Source organism: Sinocyclocheilus grahami, unplaced genomic scaffold (genome assembly GCF_001515645.1).
Source record: "Sinocyclocheilus grahami isolate Dianchi unplaced genomic scaffold, SAMN03320097.WGS_v1.1 scaffold1201.1, whole genome shotgun sequence".
Lineage (NCBI taxonomy): Eukaryota > Metazoa > Chordata > Actinopteri > Cypriniformes > Cyprinidae > Sinocyclocheilus > Sinocyclocheilus grahami.
The window spans coordinates 102,252-126,640 of record NW_015506380.1 but is presented as its reverse complement, the minus strand read 5'-3'; the positions used below and the strand labels follow the sequence as shown (position 1 = coordinate 126,640).

At 36.6% G+C, this 24,389-nt stretch overlaps 1 protein-coding gene across 1 annotated transcript in view; it reads left to right on the top strand.

The window, feature by feature from the left end:
- The first annotated feature begins 3,876 nt into the window (after positions 1 to 3,876).
- LOC107567959 (opsin-5-like) overlaps positions 3,877 to 24,389 on the top strand; it is a 51,576-nt gene continuing 31,063 nt past the window's right edge. Inside the window, exon 1 of the mRNA XM_016253777.1 lies at positions 3,877 to 4,053. The gene's annotated coding sequence lies outside the window, so the exon portion shown is untranslated. The remainder of the gene's footprint in view (positions 4,054 to 24,389) is intronic.

The window sequence follows — 24,389 nt, the reverse complement described above, 5'->3', positions numbered from 1 at the left end:
CTCTTACTTTGCTTCATACCCACTCTCTATACTGTTCAAAGGCAAAATGCCCAAAGCAAAAACTGAAAAATTTAATTAAATAAAATTTTTACATAGAAAAATAAATGAATGAATGAATAAATAAATAATAAATAAATAAATAATCTTTATTATTATTAGAATTATTGTTTATATTGTAAAACGAAAACTATAAAAAATGAAATTATTTGAAATAAACAATCTGAAATAAAATATAAAAACTTATTTTATTTACGCTAGTTGCTAAGGCAACATTTCTCATTTTCGTTTAGTTGAAGTACTAAAATAACTAAAAGGAAAAGCTAAAACATAATAGAAAACTATATAGACATAATTAAATTCAATTCAAGTTCATTTGTATAGCAGCTCTGATCATTGCATATACTCCTAAAAATAAAGGTATCCAAAAGGGTTTCTTACAGCGACGTCATACACTCTTAAAAACTAAGGTACTTTATTGGCAACAATATGCACTTTTTTTACCGTCGGGCTGGATGGTTCTAAGAACAGTAAGAAACGCTTAGTTCGGCACGACCATGCTGGTAAAATGTATGTAGTGACGTTGTCACTCAGGATTGGTTTCTTCTTTGTTGTCTGGCTACTAGTTTCTCTCTCTAACTGGCCAAGCGTGCTACTTGAACGAAGTAAAAACCATGGAAACTCTTTATTGCACAAAAGTTTTTTTACAGGGACTCTAAAGGCTCTTCTGATTATTAAAATGTCTTCACAGAAAGAAAAAAAAGGTTATTTTAAGAGCGGTCCACTGAAAGGTTATCTAGGGAACCTAAAATGGTTCTTCTGACATGAGTGTTCAATTCTGCTTCTGGAGGACCATTGTCTTGCATAGTTTAGCTTCAACTCCAATTAAATACACCTGAACCAGTTGTTCAAGTTCTTTGGGTTCACTAATATAATTTTTCATGCAGGTGTGCTAGAACAGGTTGGAGCTAAACTCTGAAGGACATTGGCCTTCCAGGAGCAGGATTGGACATTCTTCTAAAATATTTTAAATGGTGCACTTTTGGCACCTTTATTTTTAAGAGTGCAAAATAAGCATTTTGTTTTCGCCATTTTTTTGTCACCCTACAAAGAAGCTTTTGTGCAATAGAGTTAAAGGTTCTTTGTGGAAAAAGTCCTTCTGTGAAATTGGGTTACCTAAAGTATGTGGCACTTTAAAGGCCTAATACTGCCCAGGTGTAGACTGATGTTGTGGATTTCTAGAGGTTAAAGAGGGGTGTGAACCAGAAGGGCATAAGTGACATTTCACCAACTTTACAGGAGGGCCAATACAAAAATTTACCATAGTTTGAATAATTGAATATTGAATATACCATAGATCTTTGAATAATATTGGTCTTTAAATGCAAGATATTTAAAGTGTACCTTAAGTATGCTTGAAATAGTTTCACTTTAGTACAATTAAATATACTTCATTATATATTTAGCTAGACTTCAGCACTACTTTCTTACAATTAAAGTGCATTAAGCACAAAATTTAATTTTTTTCCAATTTAGCAGACTTTAAGTATACCAGTTTAGTATACTAAAAGTACAATTGCAAGGTATTTTTATTAAGCACATCAATATGTAAATGTATTTGTAGTATACTTAGCATGAAATAAATGTATTTCAAATACATTTTAGTATATTTCTGGCATGACAACTCTCGGAGGGATTGGCATGGGAATGTACATGACAATGTTAATGTATTTGGTTTGGCGGAATATATCTGCTACGCTGCTGCTGCTGCTGAGTACCGAGACTTGCTACTGCCAATATATCCACAACATGCTGCTGTGAGCATGTAAGAAATACTGCTGCTGCAAATATAACATACATGTCTTATCCGAATTTAATAAGAGAAAATTATTGGTAATCCATTCTTTTACATTTTTAACACACTCTGTTAGCTTAGATAATTTATAAGTTTCATCTGGTCTTGTTGAGATATATAGTTGAGTATCATCAGCATAACTGTGGAAACTAATCCCGTATTTTCTAATAATATTACCAAGGGGCAACATGTATACTGAAAATAGCAGAGGATCTAAGACAGATCCATGTGGCACTCCATATTTTACTGGTGATAATTGCAGTTACGCCCTTTTGGCACCAACTGGCTTAGTATGTTCTGAGTTAAGTCTTTTGGTTTCTAATGAATAACTCCAGAATTATTAAGAATTCACTTGTAGTCCTTTTGGTAGTAAAAAAGAGCTCATCAAGAACTTTCATTTGATATACAGTATATATCGCTCCATTTCACCCAAAATGTCACTTATGCCCTTCTGGTTCTCAGCCCTCGATAGGTTTGTTCTATATAACAAGTGCAGTTTCTGTGCCTGAAACCTGACTGAAATTCTTAATAGAGATAATTTTGTTGCATAATAAAATTGCCAAAACAAACAACAAAACTTCTAAAACTTTAAAATTCAAAAGAAAAGACAAAATATTTTCAAAATACAATATAATACAAAATAATAATAAAAACTATCCACCTTATTTTTCCCATAAGAATGGGTGCGGCCATTTGTAAATTCTATGGGTCTGGCTTCTGGTCTCATCCACGTCCAGCTATTTTTAGCTGTAAAAAACAGCTCATTTTGCTGCTTGATATTGCAAAAAAAACACACCAGTTTGCACTGCAAATAGTTTACTGCACTTTGTTATTCTTCTCATTATTTCCCTACAGTGGCTAATGAACTGGAAGTCTTACATCTGCATTTAAATTTAAGGTGGATAATAGTATATCAATGATATACTACTATAACACTGAAAAGAACAGCTTCCCAGTGGATTCAGATGACACAAGTTAAAGGGAAATTCCATTGCAATTAACCAAATTTGTGACCACAAAATCAATCATAAGGGTTCATTTTGATCGAAATTTAAACATCATAATAAATAATGAATAAATAAGCTTTCCATTTATGTATGATTTGTTAGGATAGGACAGCATTTGGCTGAGATGCAACTATTTGAAAATCTGGAATCTGAGGGTGCAAAAAAAAATCAAATATTGAGAAAATCGCCTTTAAAGTTGTCCAAATTAAGTTCTTAGCAATGCATATTACTAATCAAAAATTACGTTTTGATATTTACGGTAGGAAATTTACTAAATATCTTCATGGAACATGATCTTTACTTAATATCCTAATGATTTTTGGCATAAAAGAAAAATATATATTTTTGACCCATGCAATGCACTTTTGGCTATTGCTGCAAATATACCTGTGCTACTTAAAATTGGTTTTGTGCTCCAGGTTCACAAATGTGAAAATAAACTGAACCCTATTCATACTGTATAGAAAGAGAGCGACATGTAAGGGGGCCTGAGTTTATTTGGAGAGTTCACACAGAAGCCAGAATTCTTGCAAACCACCCAGAAAATAATAATCAAGCGTCGCCCAGAGGCTGATAGAAACTATAAGTTAGGACACAGTTAATGGAAACATCCACACTTTGATTTCTCAAGTGTATCATCTCAGCGCTGTGGATGTTTTCTCCACTCACACACTCTCAACACAGTGCCCGACCTGACAGAAACAGCAAAGATCACTGAAGCTGCATGCCATACTGTGGCTCATTTACTGTACTTGTCTGAGCGACTAGTCAACTATAAAAAAACAAGCAGTCATGCAAGCCCTATAATAGACTGACAGAGAGGAGGTGAATGAGAGGCATTAGACATGTGACAATCACAGACAGTCACACACAAAGAGCAGTGTTAGTTACAAGAACAGGAGGAGGAGAGAGGGAAGGATAGGAACAGACAGAGGGTGGGGGATAGCAGGAGAGAGTGAGAGAGTGAATCTTTCATAGCACCGCTGTGATTTGTGTCTCTCAGTATGTTTCCCGTCGCAGCAGCAGGCAGAGTTAGCGTTAGCTCCCGCACAATGACTTTTCGACCTTCTCCTCTCTCCTCATCCTCATCCTCCAAAACAAACTTGTTTGTTCAAGGCTGATGGCTCACAGACTTCAGATTTTTCCATAAACTGGCATCGGACATAAGGACCACCACCAAAGTCTCTCTGTAAGGTAAGAATAGCAGTTACAATCGTATAACTGTTTCATGTGCCGTCATGCTTGTGTGCAGCACAGTCTGTTTAAGGTCTATTTTGTATGTTTTTGTTTATATGATATATATTTTTACTTATTATTTTTTTCATATATATTTTTTTTATTATTTTCAAAATGGAAAAAAAATGGAAAAAAGCGGGAAAGTAAACCTCTTAAAGACCTCTTTTATAGATTTTATGGTTTTTATCAATGTGACAAACTTGTATATTGCTTTGCAATGTTTTTTTTTTTTTTTGCTAGTTTATTACTTATAGTTAATATTAGTGATATTTTTGGAGATGAAAGTGAACGTCATGAATATGGAATATGTTATTTGTTCATTCATGTACAGAGTTCATCTGTTAAGAAACAGATCAGATGAATTATGTAACAAACATGTGGCGGTCAGTTACACAAGTGGTTCCTAACCTCATCAGAAATACACATTTTGGAGGTCTCTCTTATCTGACCCATCCATTTCAGGCCTTGCAGTCTCTACTAATGACATGAATCAGGTGTGTTTGATTAGGAAAAGTTTAAGCGGGGTCGGGAAACCCTGAGTTACACTGTGTGCTGTCACATGTGTTGATGGTCCACCCAGTCTAGTGATGGGAGAATGTAAAGTCTGGCTATAAATACCTCTAGCAAGCCCCTCCACACGTCCTGTGAGCACACAGAGTGTCTATACATGGCTGTTAGTGACAAACTGTGCAATTTAAGCACTGCGACTTTAAGAGTTTGTGAAACAAAAAGTAAACTTATGGACTGTGACAAAATGTGAAAATTGAGCTGAAGAGGCATACACATTCATAAAGGCACATAAAGTAACTGTTGCTCCGAGGACAGCACTGTCTTAATGCTTTTCGCCTTAATTACACTGATGTCAGATTTGCGTCATCCACAGATCATCCAATTCTGAGCTTGGCATTATGATCATAAAGCATTACCCGACAATATGTGGTCTGTTTTTAGGGTTGAGCCTTTGTAATTCTAATAAAAGTCAGTTTTAAGGGGTTGATGATGTTTAGCCATTAGAAATATCATGCTTTACTCCCTAAAATGATGTTTTAAACCATTTGTCTTCTTTCATGCATCACAGAACCAGTGTGAAAACATGATAAAAGTAATCCATACAATGGAAGCATTGTATTCCACATCTTCTGAAGTCATATGAGGAGCTTTATGTGAGTGACAAACACAAATAAAGATGGAAATTGTTATTCAGTGATAATTCCCTAAAGAATAAAGATGCTATTCCCTTTTGTCATAGCTCTTAAATCACATTCATGGCATCTTCAATATCCAGGTTTTCCTGGATTCAGAAATAGAGGTTTGTGAGGAGCGACATCAGTGATGCACTACACTAGAGAGGAAGATATTTAATGAATATATGAAGTGGTCTGTTATTCTTCACACAGAGCTATTGTATACTATAAAATGTCCTACTGTTTGTACGAAATATTGCGCACAAGGAAAAACTATTTTATTTGGGGTTTTTTGTCAAGCTTGACAGTATAAATCTTTCTTGCTAAAACAGCAGGGACAGGGGCGCTATTTATTGATAGATGAGAAAGGACAGAAATTGTGAGCACCATGATAAATGTATGATGCATGTATACTTTTTGCATATTTTTGTTTTTCCAGTCATAGGAGAAAGGACTGATTTATGTTAAATTGCCGTGTTCAAAAGCCAGTTCCTCATACGTCTCCCGGCAGATCTTTCTTCAAACCATTACAGAGATTCATTGAATCTTGAACCCTTCTGACTGTGAAGTGTGGCTATCTACAGACACGCTGTCATCATTTCTTTTACTTCCTGTGCATCTTCTCTTGACCAATTTACATCAGCAGGATCATTAATGGTGCTGGTTACACATTATTTTAAGGTGTCTTTGTTACTTGTAATTACAATGTAAGTACAGAGTAATATATGAACAAAATGTACTATAGGAATAGGTTCAGGATTTGGTTTAGGGTTAGTTTCTTGGGTTGGTTACTTTCAATGTAAGTATAGAGGATTTGGTTACACTTTATTGCAATAGTCCACTTTAGACATTCTATTAACTACAGCAGTGGTTCCCAACCCTGGTCCTGGAGGCACCCCAACACTGCACATTTTGCATGTCTCCTTTTTCTGACACACCAATTTCAGGTCTTGGAGTCTCTGCTAATGAGCTGATGATCTGAATCAGGTGTGTTTGATTAAGGAGACATGCAAAACATGCAGTGTTGGGGTGCCTCCAGGACCAGGGTTGGGAACCACTGAACTACAGTATAAGTCTACCAATTTTGCAGCTACACGTCAAGTAGCAGCCATTAGAGTATTAGTTTCTTAATATCTGCTGTCTGCCAAATACATGTCAACTTATTCTACTAACCCTAACCAAAGAGTCTACTAATACTCTAATGAGAGTTAGTTGAAATGTAGTTGCAACATTACTTATAGTTGGTAGAATGTCTAAAGTGGACTCTTGAAATAAAATCCTCTAGACTTAATATAAAGGACAGACCTGAGCTAAAGACCACATACTACTGTTGCTCTTTTTTGCTGCATATGTACACTTTGCTCATCATGTGTGAATTGGCCTGTGCTTTGATCAATTGAAGGTAAAGCTGCAGAAGAAATGATCTCTAGAGAAGTCTAATGGCTGTTGGTGGTGGGGTTTGCATTTACAAGGAAAGGGAATATAATATTTAGCATGCTCTGAATGTGTGCCGCTAGCTGACGTACCGATGAATCCGTGAGAGATGGACAGAGCGGGGTGCGAAATGAGATTTGTGTGTCAGATTTCACCCAGGGCATTCGCTGCTCTGCGCAACTGTACCTGTCACTTTGCTTTGATGTCAGTTCTATGCAGCAAGAACACAAGTAATTTCCATACTCTCTCTCTCTCTTTCTCATGCTCTTTCATTTCTCTGTATCTGTCTTTATCTGCTTCACTGCATCTCTCCTCCCTCTTTCCCCCTATTTCTCTTTCTGGATTTAATGTGGGGTAATGTTTGATGTTATATCCTGAGAAAAGAATCAGCTGTGGCACAATACATTCACTATCATGTACACTGTGGCCCCTGCATTGTGTTTAAACCGCACACGCAAACACACACGCACACACACACACACACACACACACACACATCCACAAACGTGGGCTCAGATGTATTTATATCTATGGATATATACTATGGAGGATTACATGCAGGCAGCTCGTGAGAATTTTAGGGTTATTTGTGTGTGCAGGAATTTTAATAACCACATGGATGCACTGATGTAAATATGTTGGTTAGATCATCTAAAATACACAAGGTGTGTGTATGGTGGACTGATGACACACAGACACACACTTGATGTCTCTCCCAGCTGTCAGGCCATGTCTTTGCAACCTTGGCATTTTGTCAGCACAAGTGGACTGGGAGTCCATGTAACAACACAATATAAGAGCACCGTTTAAATAAGCAGACATGCTTTATGAATGATTAGTATGTCAGCACTCTATTGACTGAGTTGTGAGATCATCAAATTTATTACGGAAAAGTCCTGAAAATCTGGATTTTGCAAGACTTGATGTGTCTATCAAACGTTTAGGGCTTCCAATTCCCTTCTGCCAAATACAAGACAAAACTATTGGCTAAGTCCACAGAAAATCCTTTTTCCAAAGTCTGTGGAGCACCTGTCACTTTGCTTTCTGAATCAGTGTATTACATGTGTTACGGGGCGAACGAGACATGAGACGTGAGGATCCATCTGCAAAGCTTTTATTTAAAGGCGTGGTCATAAAACAGGCAAGGTTCTGACAATGGCAAACAGGTATGTTGAGGGCAAGACAAAAGAGTAATCCAAAACGGGCGTGAGTCGGTCGACAGCAAACGTTATCCAGAGGGCTTGACAAGAGGGGAAATCCAATAACACAAGCAATAGTCCAGGCGAGGTGCAAACACAGTCCGAAACAGAGAGGCAAAGGGTTAATCCAAGATAAACAGGCAAGAATCAGGTAACACGGGAAAGCAGGCAAGAAAAGACTATGACTAGGAACTAAGGACTAGAAACTAGGGCAGGAAACTTGCTCCGTAATGTGCTACCACTAGTTTGAGAAGAATCTGAGTGAGTGTAATATAGTGTGTGTGTGTGTGTGTGTGTGTGTGTGTGTGTGTGTGTGATTGGTTACAGCTGTGTGCAATCAGTGCAATGGATCATGGGAAATGTAGTCCATGGTGACGTGTAACAGTCTGTGTAGTGAGAGAGTCAATATGATGGCGATCGGATGGAAGTCCATGGATAGGATTTGTAACAACATGCATGTGTGTTTTGGATGTTGTTATCCAGTCATCATTTTTAACAGAAGCTGTATCATCCGTCTCTGTTTCCCTTTGTGCTTCATTATGACTTAAAAATTATATTTAAAATTAGAAATTGTATTAAGAAAAGAAAAGAAAAAAAAGATTATATGAATTATAAGAAAACAGAACAAGTAAGAAAATAAACTTTTATTATATAATTATATACATAATTGTAGTGAAAGCTTTCTCTTGCACTGCTTTGCTATGAGGATGGGGCGCTGATGGGATTTGGTTCATCACTGACTGATAAACACCCAGTGGGATTTGGTTGATCGCTGAAGGCGTATCTTAAAATAACAGCATGAGCTTTTCTCATGCCACGCTTACAAACAACTGAAGTTAGTCCTGCAGTGAGGGTCCATCTCAGTCCTTTAAATCTCACATTTGTAGATGGGCCAACGTTTGGAATGAGAGGCTGTGTAGTTTTAGACACGTTTCCTCTGAACTGCAGAGTGTGGCTGATACTTATCGCCAGCTAAGCGACTAAAGCTTGAAGTGCTAAGATCCCAAACAAAGGGTACTAATTGCTTGAGCAGTTCAAATTATGTCCAATAATTGCTTTTTGTGTGTGATAAATGTACCAAATTTTAGCCACTTCCAGCTCTCAGTAAACTCAATTTTATTTATTTTATTTAGAATTGTGTTTATACTTATTGTGGCAAAATTAGTTTGTTAAAGTTATGATCTTCTTCTAAAGCCCTATTCACACGGGATTAGTATTACCTGGTGACCTCCAGTCATTTGTAATAATTGCGGAGGTTGTCTGTGATTTTAATCCCGTGCGAATCGGCAATGCCTGTTATTTGTAAAGTAAAAATTCCTCCGCAAATGACCTACCATATTTCGCCGAACACCGAGGTCCTGTGATAATATTAGTCCCGTGCGAATTGGCATCTCTGTGATTTGGCCAGCATTTGGTAGTTGCCATTTCTGAAATTACTTTTAGGATTGGTAAATCACTCTGTGGCTGATATTTCATCTATTATCTGTGGGACTGGACTTTATCTTGTGTGTATTTGAAGGCACACCTCAAATAACAAATTTAGTAAGAAAAAAAAAACATTTTGTTCCTGCTATTGTTGTGGATTTTTCTTGGGTGCGGCCAATGAAGTGGAGAAGCAGAGTTCCAGATGTCAAAATAAGACTTTATTTAACAAAGAAACAAAGCCGGGAAGACAGTCACAGCATTCCAAATCATTCCAAAGTCTTTGTTTGTCAGCTCATATTATATACCCTTTGTTCTCTCCAAATTTAGTCATTTTCAGTTTTTTCTTTGTTCCGGTTGTTTTTTATTGGTTATAGATACCTGATTTGGCACAATTGTTTCAATCATTCCAAAGTCTGTTTTTTAATGGTGGAATGTGGTCCGATCAGCCATTTTTAAAAAAAGCTTTTATTTCATTGGTTGGTAGTGGTCACATGAGGAGGTGTGCGTCAAATCCATCCACCTGCTCCTAATAATATTCGATTATTTCAAGTTCATGTTTACTGTCTAATGAAAGGTCCACTGTCTAATGAAAAGACCATTATACGTGTTCCTAATAATATTAGATTATTTCAAGTTCACAGGTGCACTGTCTAATGAAAGGTCCACTGTCTAATGGAAAGACCATCATACGTTCATCATTCCCCATCACTACATCCACAGTTAACATAATTCAGCATATTAATTTATATACTGATTACTTTCATTTTCACATAACGTTCAATAAAATTACACAATACTATCAATTTAGCGAAATTGAGAGCAAAATCCTTTACCTTTAGTAAATCAGGGTTAAGAGACTTAAGCATATGCATAGATTGCAGATCTGAGGGGAACAGTACAGCTGTTCTGTGGTTGTGGCATGTTTCAGACGGACATATGTGTGCTGTAACATATTGCAAACATATACAGTACACATGACACATGGATGCAAACACTGACGTCATTTCTAACTAAGGAATTACTTTAGATTAGGGATCAATTTTCACTATAAACTAGTTGCTTATTAGCATGCATATTGGCTGCTTATTAGTTCTTATAACGCACATATTAATGCCTTAATCTGCATGATCAGATGTTAGGCCCCTTAATCCTACCTCATACCTAAACTTAATTAATTCACTAACTATTGATAAGCAGCAAATTAGCAGTTTATTGACGGGAAGACTCTTAGTTAATAGTGAATATGAGAGATGCACTAGATAAATTGTCGAGGGTCATGTGAATGTCACAGAATGCATTGGAAACAGTTGAGCTTATGCAAAGGTGTATTTCAACACAGAAATGTTTGGGGGATGGAGACATTTTCGGGCACAATGAAATCCCTTTTGCACATTCAAAAGTGGATTACAGAGAGAGAAAGTTATTTTGGTTGTGATAAAACTTTACTATGAGCCACATGCAGTACTAACACTATTTGTACATAATGCATAAAAGCAAAAGCAATAAAAAGACTCTGAGGAGCAACAGTCATGCATCAGCTGTTAGTGAAACAGCTCTAGCCCCAAGAGCATTTCATTTAATTCTTAACACTCTGTTTTATTTTCCCTTGATGCACATTTCATGAATCATATTCTTGCTCTTGCTACAAAACAGAAAGTTTATGTTATTCTCCAATAACCTTGATATGGTCAAAATTCGTTTAGCGGTCACAGAGCCCATTTAAGTTTCTGTTTAACAGGGGGGTGTTTCTTCTCTACCTTCTCTCCGCTGCTAACTTTTCTTGATTTCAGTTTCGGTGGAACTCTGGTTAGATGTTTGATCATTATGTATTTTTTTAAACAGATGGGCTTATTATGGAGACAGAGCTCAGGTCTGGAACTGAGCGGCTGTTTCCTGCTGAAGTTAATTAAGAGTAGATATCTCACTCCACTAATTAAACTTCACTGCAGCTTAGGAACAACCAAAAAACCAGGGAACCCCTGATGTCAGTGGCGGATTATTTCCCTGTCGCCAGGGCAGGTTTTTAATATGAATATGTGTGATGGCCCGACTGAAGATATGATACACGCTGTGTGTGAGACGTGTATCGGTGAGACGATTATGTAAATGATCATGAGAGGTAGAAGATGTGCTTTTGTGGTCTAGTTTGATCTGACTTCTAAAGAAAGAGAGAGATGAAACTTTGCTGATACATAATGAGAAAAGATAGCGTCATAGGGAGGTATGACTAACTTTTTACAGGCGTCTGAAAAGAAAACTAAAAAAGAAAGAATTAAGATTTCATGCAATGTATAACCAAACACAAGGACACAGGAGAGTGACAAGACTGAAATGTCAGTAAATAAAAGCAATGTGAAAATTCTACATGAAAAGTTGTTAAAGAGGTCATATGATGTTGCTAAAAAAAACATTATTTTGTGTATTTGATGTAATGAAATGTGTTTATGCGGTTTAAGGTTAAATAAACACATTATTTTCCACATACTGTACATTATTGTTGCTCCTTTATGCCCCGCCTTTCTGAAACGCGTCGATTTTTATAAAGCTCATCGGTCTGAAAAGCGAGGTGTGGTCTGATTGGCCAGCTATCCAGTGCGTTGTGATTGGCTGAATACCTCAAGTGTGTGACGGAAATGCTACGCCCCTTACCATACTGTGATGCCCTGTCCGGCCGGAGCGACGAGACAAAAACATTAAAACCCATTATAAACCAGGCATTTGTTGCATCCAGTGGGGACATAATTACGGATTATACGGCTTTCACAACGAAACACAGCGTCCCACATGGCGGGCTAGAGTGAGGAACGGCCGGAGGGCTAGAGTGAGCGGCGGCTGGCGGATTCGACGAAGGAGCGTCCGGCGGGCTTGCGGCAACCACATGTGACGACCCCGGGTTGGACTCGCTTCGTCCACGGTGAAAGCCGATCTGGTGATCCACAGCGTGAAGTTGATGTATTTCCTCAGCGACCAGCACGGATCAGCTCCAGGAATGACGAAGCGGATATCGTCCTCTTTTGGAAGACCAAACAAAGTAGTTTTGCTTTCACAACGAAGCACACAGCGCCTTCACGACATGGCGGCGGCAACAATACTACAGCGAGAATAAAAGTTACACCTTCTTTCTTTGCGTGAACATTTGGGCGGCGTTATGCAAATCTTCCCACATCGTGACGTAGATATGTGGGGGCGTGTTAGAACGAGCCGTTTTAGGTAGGTGTGGCTGACTCTGAACTTTTATAAAGAATATCTCTTTGGATTTGAGACTTTAGTCTTTGTAACTTTACAGATCTTCTTTATGCACCAAGAGCTTGTAACACTCCAAAGAGAAAGGAAAAATTTAAATCGCATCATATGACCACTTTAATTGATTAAGTGGCATGTAGGTCAGCTATATGAGAAAAAAATATAGATGTATAATATTATTTAAATGTTTCAGACATAAAAGACATGTACAGTACTTAATCAACAATCTTAACTGAATTCATTGACTAAATCCAGTAACAAAAACACCTGAACTGTCGTTAACAGTTCACCATTAAATGGTAGGAGAGGAAAGCTGGTGCTTCGAGATGGATCAAATTCTCAGAAGGCCTCAACAGGGAATGACACTGTGACTGGAACAGAGCACACATGAACAGTGGCAGTAAACAAGGTCACAGGTCAGTTCTTCAATAGTTTTATCAATTGAACAGACAATCAGTTGTTCTGGGGCCGATCCCAAGTGTGACCACTCAAACGTTAAAGCACATGTTTGTGTGCAGTTTGACTTCCCATTTAACCCAATCATCAAAGACATACAAAGTAACTGAGGAAAACACAGTGATCTCATATTTCTCCTTTTGAGGTCTCAAACAGAGCTCAGATTTGGAGTCTGCAACCAAAAATCAGAGATCTCAACACCACTATTTCTCATCATTCTTCTATTGATCTATGTTTCACACATGAACATCATAGCATGTCTTCACTGAAGATAAGCAGTTATCTGAGGTCAGGTTACTTCTATAAACACAACTGAAGATCCCACGAGATTTGAGAGAGCAACAGATGTTCCTCTGACTGACAGATGGTGTAACATCTGCAGAAGTCGTGCTAGTCATACTCCCTCAACCGTGGACTGAGACGTCATGTGACATTCAGTCATCTCAATGAATTGCATTTATTCATTTTCTAAACTGGTTTCGAGGAAAATGTGTCAAGCCACTTGCATCTCACACTTCAGGTCAAATTAAGGACATGGTGTATACACTCATCATAAAAACACCAAACACGAGTATTTCACATTTCAGATACAGCACAATAGTCATTTACAACAACTCAGCAGATATGATGAACATGTCAGTATACGGTATTGTTTAAATCCATATTTTATTAAGGTCTTTTTTTCAGTTTTGTCATTAGGGATTAAAAGCTTGCTGCTTGCACTCTCATTTTATTAAAACTAGTATCACAGAAATGTATTCAAAGTCTTACCTCTGTCAAAATGCTTCTTCTACAAGGTTTTCCCATCTTATATTAGCAGACAGTCTTTTCAGCCCCAAAGCTAACAAGGGATCAGAGGTCCTCGCTGGGTAATTTATCATCTTGCGCTCATGAGGGCAGGAAGCAGATTGATTCTTTGTGTCTAGTTAAGCAGTCCTTAAATGTCACTCCAGCAGCCTCTTAGAAGCTAGAAACAGAAGCAAGATCATTCATTTAAAAACTCATTAATTATTTTATAATTCAAACTGTTATGCTGATAATACAATTTGCTATGCAATATTTGCATAAAGTGTTATTTGCGTCCTATGATGTTAACTCAGCTTATGTTGTGTTACATTTCAGGATGATGAACATACACACAGTGCTTCTGCTTTGTAACAGAGCTTGATTTCTGGGTTCCACTGAGTATTTCCTTTTATAGTGAACATTAATTTTAAATTGGTATTTTGTGAGACAAACTTGATCATTATGAAGTCAAATTTACCTGAGGATGGAGATCACATTTATACCCAAAATTGTAATTAATCTACACAGAGTTGAAGCCAAAGTGTTGAAATCATCTGTATTTAGTCAGACTAACGGGCTAGAATGTGCTGTTCATGTGCCTGGCATTGCATGTGGATCTGAAATCCAGCTCAACAAACTCTTTTTTTTTTTTTTTTCAAGCAATGGGTGGGTAGTTTTAAGTTGCTTCATAAAAGTTTACATAGCAAAAATATGTGTTGATAAATAGGTCTATAGTGCATTTTTAGAGTGTTTTATGCTGACTTCAGTGCCAGATCACAGCTCAGTACGTACAGCCACACTTCTGATGCACAGCAGCATACTGTAACCTGTTTATATGGGTTTGCCCCTCAAGCACGGGACAGGCAATGAGTTTGAATGCACTTCAGTTACAGAAAAAATTATTTTCACTATATTTAAAACATATGTGACCCTGGAGCACAAAACCAGTCTTAAGTCTCTGGGGTATATTTGTAGCCATAGCCAAAAATGCATTGTATGGGTCAAAATTATCGATTTTTCTTTTATGCAAAAAATCATTAAGATATTAAATAAAGATCATGTTCCATGAAGATATTTTGTACATTTCCTACTGTAAATATATCAAAATTAAATTTTTGATTAGTAATATGCATTGATAAGGACTTCATTTGGACAAATTTAAAGGTGTTTTTCTCAGTATTTTGATTTTTTTGCACCCTCAGATTCCAGATTTTCAAATAGTTGTATCTCGGCCAAATATCCTATCCTAACAAATGTCCTCTCCTAATAAACCACACATCAATGGAAAGCTTATTTATTCAGCTTTCGGATGATGCATAAATCTCAATTTCGAAAAATTGAACCTTATGACTGGTTTTGTGGTCCAGGGTCACATATGTACTACTAAACTGACCAGTAGTTTTCAAGAGTGGCTACAATCAATCAATCAATCAATCAATAACAATAAATAAATAAATACATTTCCGCTTTAGAGGCTCTGCATTTTTTAATTGTGAACTCTAATTTGTGCTTCTAGATGCAAGTGATGCCGTCAATATGTATTGAAGTCAGTTCATGTTTTAGTTACTGTAATTGCGATCAGTGCTGTTTGAACGTTTGTCCACTTCCAACATTCATTAGTATCCCTAACAAGACAGTTGAACAGTGTTTTGATTTGCTGATGATTTGCTTGCAGTCAGCAGGAGTTTTGGAGTAATCTGCTTTAGCAGCTTTAGCAGCGTGTCAAACAGACACAAAGTGAAGAGCTCAAAAACCTGCTTTTGGCAGAGCTGACAAGGAAATCTCTCTCTGACCCCCTCTGTCTCTTTCATCCACACACACACACACACACACACACACACACACACACACACACACAATGTCAAGAGGATTCTTCCAGAAGCCAGCAAATCCAGATCAAGTGCTACACTGTAAAATCCAATAGTTTACCTTACTTAGATTTAGTTAGTTATCTTTACTTAGTTGTTATACTTACTAGGTTTTATTAAGTTACAGCTACTTTCAAGGCAAATAAAACAATTTACTTACTGTTTTGAGTGACACACTTAAAATATTAAAGTAGCCACAAAGGAACCAATGACATTAATAAACCAATGAGAGGCAGCAGTGCACTAATATGTTGCTAATGTGCAACATAACAACAGCAGAAGAAGAAAAGAAAACGAGTCTTAATAGACTTTTCACTCATTTCCTCAATGTCTGCAATTATCTTTCACTAGTTGCATTCACTCGTTTCCCAAAGTCATCTTGAATGTTGAATTCTCAATACAACTGAAATATTTGAAAGAACATCACATAAGCTAACTTCATAAATTGATGTTGATTTTCCTAAAATGTGTTTTTTTTTTAACTCCCCATTATAGTGATTAGCAGCCCCTTTGGTTGGGCACTTTGAACTTGGTTTACGTTACTATAATTATCTTCCTGTTAATGTAGTAATGCATTATGAAGTCAGAGTTATTTGATTTCAAAGGAAGATAAGTAATAAATAGGTTGCTTTTAGAAAGTGACCTATCTTCTAATTAAAGCATTAGTGCATTAATTGTGTGTGTTCATTAATCAACTTTATCAAGACCCCGAGATGCTTTTTTTTGGGTTTATATAATTCTTAAATCGTGTGTAGTAACATGCTAAAGTCACACACAGACTTAAACATTCAGCACGTGAACCACAACAATGGTAACAATTCAATTTAATTTATTTTCATTACTTGTAACAATAGCCATTTTATTTGCTCTTTTTGTTGTGTTGCTACTGACACAAGACAGCAAATAAAATTGTCAAATAAAATCAACAACTATAAAACAAAGCAACTGTATAATTTATTCATACCGCAATGCACTCTGGGAGTCAGTGAGTAGCTATACTAAGTCATGAGTAAACCTAAATGAAAGGATCAAGTACCCCCTACAGTTCTTTTTTAGTTACTAGAACTCTCGTGTAAGTAAACTATACTAACTAAGCATCTGTCAGTATAACATACTATTGCTATTTCACTTTACTTAGTTTTTTCAAGGCAATCGGTTTGCATGCTTTTTTTAAGTAAGCCCAACTAATTAGATTTTACAGTGTATACTAAATGTTTGATATACACTAGATGGGTGTCACGAAGACACCATCTACAACCACAGAATCAATCACGCAACTACTGACCACCTGCACCTGCACATCATTATCATACACTATAAGAGCGGGGTGTAGAAACAATTTTCACGCAGAAATTATTAATACATTTGTAATTGAATTCAAAGTGACATTCAACTGCATGTCACACCATCTATTTACTGTGGTTGATAGTGACTCATCCACCATATTATGAAACGTTTTTTGGCAAGGATGTATTTAATACAGAGGAAGCGTCTATAATTGTAATCTAACAAAACACAAACAAATGTGTTTCTGCTTGCACTCCAGTAATGGTTATATTTATGGGTGCTCCTTTACATTTACTTTTTGTTTTGGTTCTTTAACAATATGTGACCCTGGACCACAAAAGCAGTCTTAAGTGTCAATTTTTCCAAATTGATATTTATATATCATCTGAAAGCTGGATAAATAAGCTTATCCTTGATGTATGGTTTGTTAGGATAATATTTGGTCGAGATACAACTATTTGAAAATCTGGAATCTGAGGGTGCAAAAAAAATCTAAATATTGAGAAAATCACCTTTAAAGTCCCCATGAAATCAAAATTAAAGTTTTTTGGGTAGTTAGTATCAATATGTTAGTCTTAAGGTTATCTATAAGGCAGTGTGCTCCAAAACATTGACAAAATTCGCATTTAGAAGATATAAGCATTCAAAGCTTGCAGTTCGTCACTTCCGCCAAAACGGCTCAATGATTTTTTTGACGTCACATCGTACTTCAGCTTCTCATCAAACTTTCTGTCCAATCAAATGCTCTCTAGAATCCGAAGCGCCCGCCCCCTACACTATAAAATAGACGCTGAAGCCGCGGCTGAAATCGGTCACTTGTCCACAGAATTAGTATTTTCTGTACAGTGAATGGCACGTAGTGCACTATATAGGGGACAGGAAACGATTCAAACAGTGTAAATATGCTTTCCATTGAGGAAAAAAAGAAGTCTGGTTTTGCGCTGTGTCATGCTAACCACCGCACCGCACACACACTCTGCTCCGGTCCAGAGACACGATAGCACGGAGCGGATCACATGTGCGAGTCCGCGCAGACCACAAAATGTATCGGAGCTATTTGAATTCTACACGGAATGCTACATTTTATAGCAATATGGATGAGATTGTGGCTGGCATACTCACATAGAGTAATGCTGCGTGTTTCTAAACATTTCAGGGGACCTTTAAAGTTGTCCAAATTAAGTTCTTAGCAATGCATATTACTAATCAAAAATATCAAAAAAAGTTTTGATATAGTTACAGTAGGAAATTTACAAAATATCTTCATGGAACATGACCTTTATTTAATATCCTAATGATTTTTATCATAAAAGAAAAATCAATAATTGTGACCCATACAATGTATTTTTGGCTATTGCTACAAATATACCCCAGCGATTTAAGATTAAGGTTTTGTGCTCCAGGGTCACATATGGCCCTATTAATTGGTCTCCATATTGAGGAGAGGAGCAGGTTAATTACACATGCCACACTTCTGATTAATTTAATTTCCAGACTCTTTGGTGTGCAGCTAATGAGGGTATTGGCTTGTCAGATATTTTTATCAGTATTGCATGACGTCATGTGCTCATACAGTCTATAAATGGGAGGTGGCAAGGGTAAGCAGAGTTTGGTTTGCTGTAATTGACTCGTATAGCTCACAGTTCTGTCCTTGACCAAAGTCCACAGGGAAAATGGATTTGGGTGGAAGGAGATTGAGAGTGAATGAGAAGGCAGATATTTATTTAGCGCTGTGCTGCTGATTGGTGGGATTATATGAACATGCACCTTCTGTGCTCTTGCAGCTTAAAGCTAGCATCAACTGCTTAGATACACAGAGTCGAAAGATCTCTGTGAGATTTACAGCAGTACATTTAGCCTTAGTGCTTATTTACACCTCATGTTAACATCTGTCTATAGCAGCGGCCTTCAGCCCCAATCAAGCACACCTCAACCAGCTAATTGCACATCTATTTATGAATGGTAAGATTAAAGCTTTAGCCATTATTTAGTAAACATTGCTGGAATATTATCTAGTAATGTTCATGTGAAATACTGTTCACTAGAAGTCGCTGTGTAGTGACACCACAACCTGCTCATCTTCAATCCAGCAAGGTCTAGAATGCCAGCCCTTCTGACGCCATCGGTAGTGCCCACTTGTGATCGAGTTTTTTTATTTATTTTGTGAATTTATACATCATTAAATCAGTGTGTAACTTCTTGTTGATAAGGCACACCACTACTCTCAAAGACAGAATTGTACTCTCACTGCAAATGGGCTGTTTTAAGTGGAATGCTTACTGTCATTGTTGGATATCTGACCATGAAGAAAACAGGTGTAAATGCCATGAAATGCATTCAAGACATATTACAATTGCACAAAACACTTCATTCCAGACACAACTAGACAAGTGCAAATGCATTAAAGCCTCAAATGTAAATAGTAAAAAATAAAGGTGTGTGTAAAAAATAAAGGGAGCTAATAATCAGCTAATAATAAAATGCAGAATATCTGTTGTGACGTGAACACCATTGAATTTCCATAGAGTGCTTTCTTTTTTGGAGACCTGTCTGGGATGTATTTTCCAAAAGCTTTTTTTATTTTCCATCTTTAGCCAAGTATGGTTGAAATTTCAGTTTTTACTAACATAGTTCAGTGTTGTTGTTGTTTTTTTGTTTTTTAGAAACCATAGTTCAAACGAACATTCACAAACAGCATTGCAAAATTACATGGTTGGAACAACAGCTCTCGACCTGTGATTAGAAACATGGCTTCTTGTTAGTGTAACTTAACTCTTGCTTTTGGGCACAATAAGCAAGCTAGCATGCAGTACATTTTATATCGTTCATTCTATTTGAACAGATATAAGGTTTAGTTAGGGATGTGCAGTGCACAACACAAATCTCAAATGCATTAAACAACACACATCTGATCTCATGTTTAAGATAACTTGGATAGTGCATAGGGCTGCACGATAAATCGAAATGGAATCGAGATCACGATTCGACAGAAGCTGCGATTGTCATGCATATTTTTCAGTGAAGCACGGTTCTGTGATCAGCAGTAAATCTCCATCCGAAGACCAGAGGGCGCTCTCGCGAGGAAACTCCAAATACGCCTCGCAGAAGAAACCCAGAAAATGCATATCGCTGCAGCTGAATAAACAGAAGATTCAACGGCTTTCATTGATTCAACGTGACTAATAAACACACGACTACGGCAATATACGGTTTATCTGAGTCCTTTTTATTATAATTTTCATTCAAATAAAGTATATTTATAATGAAATGCCTTTATTACTGCTTAAATACCATGAAATATGTTGCGTGCCTTATTCTGTGTAAGAAACCACATAAATCTCAGAGAAGGATTTATTTCAAACACTCGAATGACGTTATGAAGTGAGTTTGGAGTAAAAAATATGTTTTTAAATGTGGTATTTTCACATGCTTTCAGATGGAGCAGCATTTACTTCACAGAGCCGTAGTTCACTGAGAAACTACGCAAACAGCTGTCATTATTGTGAACGATTTCTTCGATTTCAGAATCGCGCAATAAAATCGTCTGCGATTTTTTTGCGTAACTTGTCGGTGAACTACAGCTATGTGTAGTAAATGCTGCTCCATCTGAAAGCACGTGATGATGATTTCCTGCTGATTACAGAACCGGCTTTTTTAACAAAATGCGCATTACAATTGCATTAGATTAATCGTGCAGCCCTAATAGTGCACTTATCCAGCCATTGTCCTTCATCGTTTTTCAGATGCAACATCAAAGTACATTGATATAAACAATATTGTCCCTTACTAGAGGTGAAACTCGTTTGAAATTGCATTCTGAACACAGTATTCCAAGTACCAAACCAAAAAAACTAAACTTTTCGGTACGACTACGTGTACTGTTACACACAGTCAGTACCATTTTTGAAGAGTGCACATGTGCATAAATGCATAAAGGAACCAGAGTATGACATAACAGGGAACCCACAATAAATCAAATAAAGCTAAATCACAAGGAACAAAAAACAGCAGTATAGTCATCAATACCGTGCTCATTATAGCAGAATCTCAGAGATTTCAATCACTTAGTTAACAGTAGTTATTACTCCCCAACATGCCTGTGACCAGTGTTGGGGAGTAACTAGTTATATGTAACGGAACTATGTAATTTAATTACAAAATAAATGTAACTGTAACTGGCTGTAAAAAATGTGTAGTTAAATTACAGTTACTTATGAAAATGTTAATGATTACAAAGGAGGTTACATCTGAATAGTTTCACACACATACAGATTTGATTGATTTATTTCCCAAATTGCATTGACTGCTCTAAAATATGAGACACATGTTTATTTGATAACTTCCTATTTGGGTTTATGTACATGCTTTTTTTTTTTCCAAAGCATTGTTAGATGCCAGTATTTCCTGTCATAGTTATGAAAAGATTTGAATAGTTAACAGTAGTTATTACTCCCCAACATGCCTGTGACCAGTGTTGGGGAGTAACTAGTTATATGTAACGGAACTATGTAATTTAATTACAAAATAAATGTAACTGTAACTGGCTGTAAAAAATGTGTAGTTAAATTACAGTTACTTATGAAAATGTTAATGATTACAAAGGAGGTTACATCTGAATAGTTTCACACACATACAGATTTGATTGATTTATTTCCCAAATTGCATTGACTGCTCTAAAATATGAGACACATGCTTATTTGATAACTTCCTATTTGGGTTTATGTACATGCTTTTTTTTTTTTCCCCAAAGCATTGTTAGATGCCAGTATTTCCTGTCATAGTTATGAAAAGATTTGAATTAAAAAAACAGTATCATAGCTGTTAAACTATATGTTATGATTTTAAATCTGTATTTTACCGCAGAATAATCTCAGAGTAAACATAGCTGCTAAAGTCTGATTTTGTGGTGGCTGTGCATTCAAATTTAATTATTATAATCTTAATTCAAGTGAAGAAGGATTTTGAAAGTCTGACAGTAGTAAGTGTTGAGTCCTACTGTAAAGTTAACCCCCGCCTGCTATAAATGTTTGAAAATGATTTGAAAACATTTGTTACAAATTTAGAAATGTAATCAAATGTAATCAGTTACATTACTTTAATAAAGTAATTGAAATGCTTACACTACTATTGTGTTTTACATTTTAAATATGGTAACCTATTACATTTCCAAAGTAACCTTCCCAACACTGCCTGTGACATTGCTATTGACAGTCCTATATTGTTCAACCAACGGTTGGTTCACAGTAACAACCATGTTACTACAGTTTCGGGAAACAGATGTGACTAGCTGGTTTAGTTTCTCCAATGATGCATCATTCTATTAATCAACAAATTACATTGTTTACAGGACACGCAGGCCAGAACAGCAAATTTTCATTAAGTGCCAAGTAGGGATACCACTTTTTCCAGTACTCGCCCGATACTTTTATATTTGGTACTTGCCGATACCAAGTACCGATACTGATATTTTTTAATTTACCAATACATTTTTCAAATATTGGGTACAGAAATGAAAAGAATATGTATAATGTTAGTTGGTTAACTTCATTTATCAAATAGATACAGTCAAACCAAAATGTATTCAACATTTCTCACATCATCACAGTTTATTCGCTATAGTTTAGAAAATGGTAATAAACTCTGGCAAGAACTCAGAGTTAAACTGTCAGAACAAATTCATCTTGATAATGTTAGATAATTTTGATAGAAAGGTATGTAATGGATTACAATAAACCAAAAATTAGACAGCTGTTAGTATGACAATATTTACACAACTATCAATACTTAGTCGGGCAACCCATAGCCTTAATAACAGCCTGTAGTCTCCTGGGCATGCTGTCACCCAGCTTCATGCAAACCTCAAATTCAATGTTTTCCCCAGACTCGGTCTGAATAATTTTTAGTCCCAAATTATCAGTTTTACTGGTAGTCCACTGTATGAAGAATTTTTGGGTATAATATGTCACAGTTCACTTTATTCTGCTATCCTCACTTACATAAATGAACTATAGTGTCCTGCACCCACTAGTAAAAAAAATATAAAAAATTATATCTGGTCTCTGAATCATTTTTGGTTTGACTGTATATTCTTCAGTTATTTTCACACTTAATTATGCCCATTAAAATTTATTTTTCAAGTTTTTGTTACTTTCACTGTTCATTTATTTATTTTATTTTTTGCTCTATGGTACATAATTTTTAATTTAATAGCATTAGAGCTGCTCCATTGCAACAGCTCAGTACTGTAATCACGCAATAATATTTTGTATTAATGCAGGGAACCACTCGTTATAAATCTCCTAACTGTGAAATGTTCAGAAATATAAGGTGCGTTTTTTTCCATCTGAAAAGTGCTGCGATTTATATTCCAACGCGACTCATATAATGCAGCAACACTCGCGAAGCAAGCAAAACATGCGCGTGCACGTATTTGTATTGTGCAGAATGAGAGGGACAAGTACAGTACAGTCTAGCTCATTTCAGGTTGAAAATAAATTATGTTTATAGCAAATACCTTTTGTTTTATATTTACGATTTAGTTTGAATCCAAATGATGTGTCTGCTAAGTGAGCGAACATCAAAAAAGATCACGCAACAGAAGTACGCTCTCTCTCTCTCTCTCCTTACCGTTAAGTAACTTGTGCATTGGTTTACTCACTTGTTTTTGACATCCGACCGAACTACAAACAGTGATGTCTGTGAGAAAGGGATATTCGTTCGACAAGCCGCCGCTCACTCAATCCACTCAGCGTGTTTTGCTTATCAGCTATACAGGCGTTAATACTGAATGTTTACCATTATATTAATTGCATACATATACTTCGTAGACATCCTTAATATCTAATAACTCCATTCTGCTGTCTGTTGTTCTCTTGTCAGTGTTTCTTTGTCTGAATACGCCACATGTCACATGCTGTGTGGTATCGGCGTTTGGTATCGGGGCATTTTAACGAGTATGAGTACAGGAGTTCAGTATCGGGCCCGATACCGATACCAGTATCGTATCGGTGCATTCCTAGTGCCAAGTGATAGCATTTTCATGATAAATGCAATGTGAATACGTGCTTTTTCAGAATGTGATTTGAGTGATCCGATTTTGATTCTCTACTTATTTCCTAAACTGATCCATGGTTAAATAGGGGTTTGCTGACACTGAGGGATAATTGTGTTTCTGTCTACCTCAAAATGTGGTTTTAATGGACTTTAGCGGTAAAGAGCTGATTGAAAATCCTAGATCGTAGTAGTAGAGTGATGTACAGCATGCCGTTGCAGTGGTCCTCTTCATTCAGCACAACCTTGTTTTCAGCTGGGATTTTTTTTTGTTGTTTACAATGATGTTGTTGTTTGGGTGGTGTGTTTTGGGGGGGGGGGGGGGGGGGTTGTGTCATTACCTGATTTGCATAATCCCTTAA